Consider the following 8,410-nt stretch of genomic DNA (forward strand, 5'->3'; position numbering starts at 1 on the left):
GCATAACTTCCTATATCTATATAGAGCTCTCCGTTTAAACACATATCCTCTGTTTCATTTTGTAGCTCCTCTGCATGCACCCCATATAGAGTAGTAGCATCTTGATGCTCGTCTGGCACCACCGCAGTGGCTTCTGATTGAGCATCTTCTCTAATCTCCTCCATTGATGCCGTTGTGATTGGCACATGGTAGCCGTCATACGTCCTTGCACTACGAGGGGCTACCTCTACGACGTACCACCAGTTTGATGTAGACTTTGTAGGATGAAATATTACCTGCCAGAGCCACATAACTTACATAAGAGCGTTCAAGCACATAACTTGTAAAAGGGGGATGTTAACTATTTACATACTTACTTGTTCACAATGCTCGGGTAGTACGAAAGTGTCTCTTAGGTCAGTCCATTTCTTAGTAGAATCCACCTCAAGAAAACCAGACTCTCCTCTACGCACAGTAGTGTTGCGACCCTCCATGATTATCTTGAACCATTGCACGTCGAACAAGTCGACAAAAAATCTTCTGTAATCGATCCTCAAAATCTCTTGCAGCGTGCCGAAGTAAGTGAGTTCCGCCACCACAGGATCTGCATCAGAGGAACGTCGTCGACTAGACTGTTCAAATTTTGCCATGATTCCACAATCTTGAGTAAAACGCTTTTTGTCGATTCGTTCCACCCTAAAATGTCGACCTTTACACCATGCTGCTGTGTATGACTTATACTACAACGAACAAAGATTATGAGTGGCCGTTCAAACGTTTATAAATAAAGTCACTTGCTAGTCGTACATTGCAAACTTACCTTGGTTGCGCAACCCCGAGAGTACTCCCAGTCTTCCTCAGTCACTTCGTCACCGCATTGTTGTGCGCTTTTCAATTGGTTGTGCAACCATCTTAAGCTCATGAAGGTTGGTAGGCTCTCCAAAACCGCTGGATAGTGCATCGGTGGTCGTCTTCCCCGTCTCCACTCGATTCGTGCCCTTTGTCGCTCTTGCTTTGCATCCTCATATTGTGAAATCCACTTTTGCATCACTGGATTGTGAAGCATGCAAAATCGGTTGATTTTAGCCTCTAGATCTTCCGTCATCTTCTTCTCAACACCGAGATTGCACATGACAATCCCAGATATGCGCTCATCATCTAGGGTTCGCCATAGCGTGTCCCGGGCTTTATCAAATCCGTCTAGCCACTCTCCAATGTACACTAGGGACTCTGATACCAACCAACCTTCTGCCATGCTACCCTCCGGACGTGCCTTTTGACGCACATATCCCTTAAGCGTTTTCATGAAACGTTCTAAGAAGAACATCCATCTGGAATGAACTGTGCCAGCTATTTCCACCTCATCAACTATGTGAACAAGAAGATGCACCTGAATGGTTAGCATGGTAGTAGGAAAATGTTTCTCAAACATGCACACAAGCTCCGCAGCATTTAGTTTGGCGAATGGTATGGAGTCTACGTTGATCTCCTTTTGTGAGATCCATTGCACGAGCTTTGCAAGTTTGTAGATTGTGTTACGGATGTCGAGAGACAAACATCCCTCAATGGCAACCGGTAAAATAAACTGTAAAGTATGTGCAACAATGATATTAAAGCCCACATTTTATGCAATGATATTAAAGTCCACTATGAACGTACCTGACACATTTTATGCCAATCGTGTGACTTCAAACCGGTAAGCTTTCCTTCTTTAGTAAAACACGTTCGGAGCGAGTGCATTACGCCAGTGGGGGTCCGCAAAGATCAAATGGTCTCTTTTACTTTGCGTTCTTGGGCTCCTGTGAAAATCCATGGTGCTTTAGGGAGTTTTATCGATCCATCAAACGCTGTTTGCGGCCAATATTGCTCCATACGATCCACATTTCTAAGGTCAACTCTGGCTCCCAAAGTATCTTTCTTGCCGGTCAGATGGTCCCATAGTAGATTACCCACATTCTTGAATATGTGCATTGGATCAAGCAAGTGATTGATCATGAGTCGGGGCCAGTATGGTAACTCGTACCATAGAGATAGTCTCTTCATCCCTGGAGGCAATCCGTCATCGCACATCTCCTTCTGCTCTAACCATGCTTGTGCAGACATCCTTGGTGGCTCTCTTCCCAAAAAGCCGTCGTGTAACACATGATTCTCTGGAAGATACGCTTGATGACCTTCGTAGATTTGCTTCTTCAGTGAGGGTGCCCTACGTGCATTCAGTCTAGGTCCACATGTGACACATGCTCTGTGTCCGCTTGTTTGAAGCCCTGCATGTATACACATGATAATAGATCAACTATGGGAAAAGACAAGATTTACAGTGTCTGAGTGAGGAGTGTCAATAGATCACCTGAGCATTCTGTTAGCCCGGGATAGTCATGCATGGTCCACATTAGAATGCCTCTGATCAAAGCATTCCGTCGTCCTGTGTGTCGGCTCATATCCACCACCTCTATGCCAATCCACAATTGTTGTAGCTCTTCTAATAGTGGACGAAGATACACATCCATATTCCCCACTTTATATCGCCCTGGCACAATCAAGCTTAGCCATAGGTGCCCCTTCTTCGTAGTCAACCACGGGGGAATGTTGTAGTTGACGATGACAACGGGCCATACACTGTAAGATGTTGATCTTTGACCAAATGGATTTACGCCATCCATAGCCAGGCCTAAGCGCAAATTTCGAGCTTCCCTGGCAAAATCCGACCATGTTCCATCTATATGTTTCCAGGCTGCGCAATCTGCAGGAATTCGTAGCACACCATCCGAAGATTTATTCTCCTCATGCCATGATGCTAGGGCGGCCATGGACTTACATTCGAAGAAATTCTTGATGCGAGAAAGCAGAGGAAAATGTCGCAAAACCTTTTGTGGAATTTTTGTCTAGTGGAGATCTACTCGATATCTTTCGGAATCACATTTCGGACACTTCTCCATGTCTATGTATTCCCCTCTGAAAAGAATGCAGTCATTAGGACAAGCGTGGATAGAATTGTAATCCATCCCCAGGTTTCGCAAAATCTTTCTTGCTTCATCTCGGGAATCTGGCATCACATTGTCAGCTGGTAGTATGTGCTCTTTAAGCAATCTACACAACATAAAAATACGATACAGTCGTGTAAAAATCTATCAGATCATTATACATTTAGAGTTTTATTAAAGTAAACTAATTGTAATAGATCACCTGAAAAGCGTTGTGACGCTAGTGTCACTCCATCCAAACTTTGTCTGCATGTTGAGAAGAACCAGGAGTGCTTTCAATCTAGACATACGTGCTCCATTATACAATGGCGTATCAGCTTCACTTTTCATATCATCATAGATAAGCCTTTCTGAATCCATGATCGTCTCGATCATTTCATCAATCTCAGGCTCAAACATTGCCTCGTTGGGAATGTGCTCTGCATGATCATCCCCCGAGCTGTCAGAGGCTACATCTTGTGGCCTCACATATGCTGCTTGACCAAAGCGCCTGCGAACACGTCTATTGGGTTGCAAGATTACTGCTTGTTGGCCAGCGTCAGAGTCCGACGAGTTATAATTGGCAACAACTTGATCTATAATAGATGGATCGAACTCGCCAAATTCGCGAACGTGCTGCAAAGAAACACGTCTTGTCCGTCGCACAGCATGCTTGCATTGATTACAAGGACATAAGACCCTCGTTGAGAGATAGGTGTTTTGGTTGGACGTTCCCACATCCTCGTCACTACTCATAATGAGGATAAAAATCTTATAACCTGGACAACAAATTTAATATTCTATTGGCATTCTTCGTCTTATCTCTCTCTCTCTCTCTCTCTCTCTCTCTCTCTCTCTCTCTCTCTCTCTCTCTCTCTCTCTCTCTCTCTCTACCTCACATCCTCTAGTCATGTCCAATCCCCGCACACCTCGGTCTAGAGGTGGACGGAGATCAGAACCACCGGGTTATAATCTCGTCTTTATTGGTCAATACCTATATTTGTGGGTACAAGAAATCTACACACCCACGTCTACATGATACTGCATGTAGTGGACAAAACCCCTTTGCCTCTTCTCTAGCTGTAGCACTTCACAGCATCTTAACATCTTTTCACAGTAGATCTTTTCACTGTTCGTCTAACTCTAAACCCTAAACCGTAAGTAATTCTTGCGTGGACTCGATCTAACGTAAATAAGCGTAAATCTAACTAAAAATAAACCTAAATCTAATTTAACGGAAGTCTACATCTAACCTAATCTTTAACGTCTTTTGGGATAGTTCCTATGACATTAAAACTCTCTTCTTCTTGTGTATGTGTATGTGTGTGTGTGTGTGTGTGTGTGTGGGTAAACCTCAATAAACCTAAGTCTAATCTAATATAACATAAATCAAAATCTAGCGTAAACTATGTTATATTAAAAACAAAGAACTAAACTAACAGGGATTATAAGAACCTTAAAACTAATTTAACACATAATTTTTCACATAACTGGGCAAGAGTTGGCATTCTCATCACTAAAGATGTGAGAGTTAACTTCCGGCGGTGACGCTGCCTCATCTCCATCCACATCTGACGACAGCAATTGGCCCTTTAGACCGTTCTTGCTCTTGTTACTAACTTTGAAGTTGCTGTTGAATGACTAGAGGTTGTCTAGATGGTCATTGTGTCGGGGATGTAGTGACTCTTGCCGCCCTGAAGATCCACCTTCTTCCCTATCTTCTGAAGACATTTCACCAGTACTTTTGGATCGACGGAGCCCACCATGAGTGAAGGCAGCAATACCCTATATTCCATTGAGGGCTTTCTTCACCCGCTTCATGCAGGCATCGCAGTCTATGGAGACCTAAATCTAATCTAATATAACGTAAATCTAAATCTAGCGTAAATAAACGTAAATCTAGTTAAAAATAAACCTAAATCTAATCTAATTTAACTTAAATAAACCTAAATCTAATTTAACGTAAGTCTACATCTAACCTAATCTTTAACGTCTTTTAGGATAGTTTCCTACGACGTTATAACTCTCTTCTTCTTGTGTGTGTGCGCGTGTGTGGATGTGTGTGCCAATAAAAAGAGATAAATGGTATAACCTTTCTATCACCCATGCCAAGTATGATAGATTGATTATGCCATTTCCCTCTTGAATAATAGGTCTTGAGTTCAACTCCTCGTCGGCTAGATCTTTAGGTCTTTTAATTTTAATTAGTTTCCTACGACGTTAAATTAGTTTCTCTCTCTTTCTCTCTCAATGTGTGTGCATTTTTTTGGATCGTATGCATGTTTTCTCTCTCTTTTCCTCTCTCAATGTGTGCGTTTTTTGTTTATGCATGTTCTCTCTCTCTTTTCCTCTCTCAATGCGTGAGTTTTTTGTTTATGCATGCTCTCTCTCTCTTTTCCTCTCTCAATGTGTGTGTGCATTCTTTGTTTATGTATGTGTTTGTGCGTTTTTGTTTATGTTTGTACTCTCTCTCTCTCTCTCAAAAACACTATGTGTGTGTGTGTATGTATGTGTGTGAGAGAGAGAGAGAGGGAGAGAGAAAGAGGGGAAGGGAACATGAGAATGAGGAGAGGGAAGGAGCATACCTGGCTCTCCTTCCTCTCCTCGTGTGTGTGTGTGTGTGTGTGTGTGGAGAAGAAAGAGAGAGAGAGAAGGAGAGAGAGAGAGAGAGAGAGAGAGAGAGAGAGGAAGAGCGTTACCTGCTCCTTGCTTGAGGGCGCCGAAAAACTCAGATCTGAGATCTGAGTTTTTGGGCGCGCTCGGTTATTTTTTTAGCCCAGTCGGCGTCGCTATGAGCATCGCAAATTTCTTTGTAAATTTGCGACGCTCATAGCGACGCCGGGAATTTTTTTTTTGAGCGTCGCTGTGTGAGCGTCGCTAATATGAATAGCCTCTTGTAGTATATAAAAGCATGAAGTGTGCAAAAATGCACATTTTTGAGACGTAAGTTAATTATCGGATTCCATTTAGTGTCTTTTGTGGAACGATCGGGCTCCTCCAACATAGGACATCGTAACACTGAATGCTCACACACACGTGTAATTTGTGAATTGTCATCTTCCTCTATTTCATTGATTATTGTGATTTTGTGTGCATTCCCTTATAGCCCTTAATGAAGAATGGACAATGATACAAAGCTCCAACCCCTTGAGTCTACACCCTATAATTCACTTGGTTGTTTTCAAAGCAACACCTAAGTGCCAGTCAACTTCAAACTCCCTTATGCCATCTACATGGAGTTTTTTTCTAGCTAGCTGTCCCTTAATGACATCTGGTTATCCATGGAGTGCATTCAAAAATCCAAGAAAGCACTCCATGGGTTTCCTTGGGAACCTCAAAAGCACCAAGCCACCAAATTTCTTTCTCCAATTGCACACTAAAAGATGGTGCACAATCCTCGTTCATAGATGTACGTTTTGCATGAAATAATGCCTTGTTTATGAGAGTAATACTCACCCTTTCTAGTATTTGTTTCTTCACAATCTGACACTCGTCTAACTTGAGCACAAACACCAACTATGAACTTAGCACTTCAAAATGTCCAAGATAACATAAGGAAAACCATAATTTGAAAAAAAAGACTGCATCATTGTCCTATCTATGCACTCAATGCCTTGGAATATGCATTGCTTAGCATGATGATCGATTTCTTATGAAAGCCCTCAATGGGGAGCATCGATGTCAAGGTACCTATCTATTGTCTATGTAGGTCCTTCTTGGAGAGATGATCAAGAGTGGGGGTTTCATTGAGGTTATGATGAGCGGGTGCTACTGCTTGGGATGGAGCCCATAAAGTAGGCTTGATGAGCTTGTCTAAGTTAAGTGCCAACGTCGATGGTGAGGTCAAAGCTCAGCAGCTATGGCGTACGAGAGACTCAAGAGGCATCGGATCGGATAATAGCGATGTTTTGATGGGAGCCCGTCCTTGGTTGTTTTTTAAAAAAAATATAAAAATGATGATGAATGAAATTCTTTGCAAAGCCTGCAAGCGCACGTGGGCCGCCGTCAACAGGAAAAGCAATGTTTGTGTATGTCTGTGAAGGCAAGGGCGGCGTGCTGGACATGGAGGCGATGCTGAGAAGGCTCCCACTTGGAGTAGGCTATAAGGAGGATGCGGGGGCGGCAACCAGCACGAAGGAGGGGAGCTTGTGAGAGAAGGGGAGCCACTCTCAGATGCAGGGCGTCCCGGAGAAACTGAGGGAGAGCTCATCATCGAGAGCTGCAGCTAGGAAAGGAGAGCAAGGCCGGCCATAGGGAGACCGGTGGTTTTTCAAGGGTTGGAGGCCGCCAACTTGAGCATGGAGGGAGGTGGACCTTTGAGGGCTGAGCAGTATATAAGGAGGGAACTCTTTGAAACCGGCTCAGGGTGCAATAAAAGAGGAGCTCAGAGAAGGTAGGACAGGGGAGCCATCAAGAGAGCACAGAAGGGAGCTACAGGGTACGGGCTGCAGAGAGAGAGAGAGAGAGAGAGAGAGAGAGAGAGAGAGAGAGAGCAGCACTGTCTAAGGGGGTGGCCGACCGCCAAGGAGACGGGGGAGAAGGGCTCTGATCGAGAGCGTGTAGAGAAGCTGAGCAGGCCGAGAGCGTCTCCAAGCAAGAGGGGTGGTCACCATGCTCAACCAGGTCATCAATATAAAGGGAGAAGGTAAGAACTGAAGGGCGGCACACATAAGAGGAGCGTTGGTCCAGGGACTGTAGACAGGGTGCCCAAATGGGTGCAGCTTGGGGAGTTTCCGTGGTCAAGAGCAGGTGATGAAGGCCTAGAGTTGAGGGCTCTAGAGCAGCTACAGAGCAGAACCGTGGGCAGATTTTGAAGGTCAGGAGGACGCTGGTGAGCAAAGACAAGGATCTGCAAGTAGGCGGGTTGAGCCAGCTGCAGGTTAGGGCTTGTGGAGAGTCGGGAAGCTGGTGGCGGTGAGGACAAAGCAAGGGAAGGAGGGTGGGTATCATGGGTCATGCAGAGCCTCCAAGGGCATGAGATGAAGGACGCTCTCATAAGGTTGCCTCACGGACAGTTTAGGGGTGACACCCACGTCACAAGGGCCTAAGGCGGCCGTCGCATGAAGGGATCAACATTTTGAAAGGAGCAGCGCCACATAAAGAAAAAGGGAAGCATGCCATGCACAGGTCTTCTGGACTTAACATTGTGGGTTTTGATTTTAATAGTGGCTTATCTGTATAAGGCTCAGTGAGCAAGCCTAAAACCCTTTATCTCATGGCTTCTTCTGTGTGTATAGAGGTGTGAGGAGCTTAAGAAGGATTTTCATACAGAGTATGTATATGTGAGGTTTGTTATCTCTCCTACTCTATTGTCATCCATATGGAGAATAATTTAATCGTAACTTCTAGTGCATCCCTTCAATAAGCAAAGGATCCGATCTCTAAAGCACCTAGGTCTTTGACGAGGGAAGTACGGCAAAGAGAGGAGGGGGATGGGCTTTCAGTCTATTGCAAAGAGTGGGTGTATTGGT

At 44.4% G+C, this 8,410-nt stretch overlaps 1 pseudogene; it reads right to left on the bottom strand.

Moving 5' to 3' along the window:
* Window positions 1-7,103: 7,103 nt before the first annotated feature.
* LOC147435197 (uncharacterized) lies at window positions 7,104-8,183 on the bottom strand (annotated as a pseudogene).
* Window positions 8,184-8,410: the final 227 nt, after the last annotated feature.

Source organism: Adiantum capillus-veneris, chromosome 18 (assembly GCF_014529385.1).
Source record: "Adiantum capillus-veneris isolate H3 chromosome 18, ASM1452938v2, whole genome shotgun sequence".
NCBI lineage: Eukaryota > Viridiplantae > Streptophyta > Polypodiopsida > Polypodiales > Pteridaceae > Adiantum > Adiantum capillus-veneris.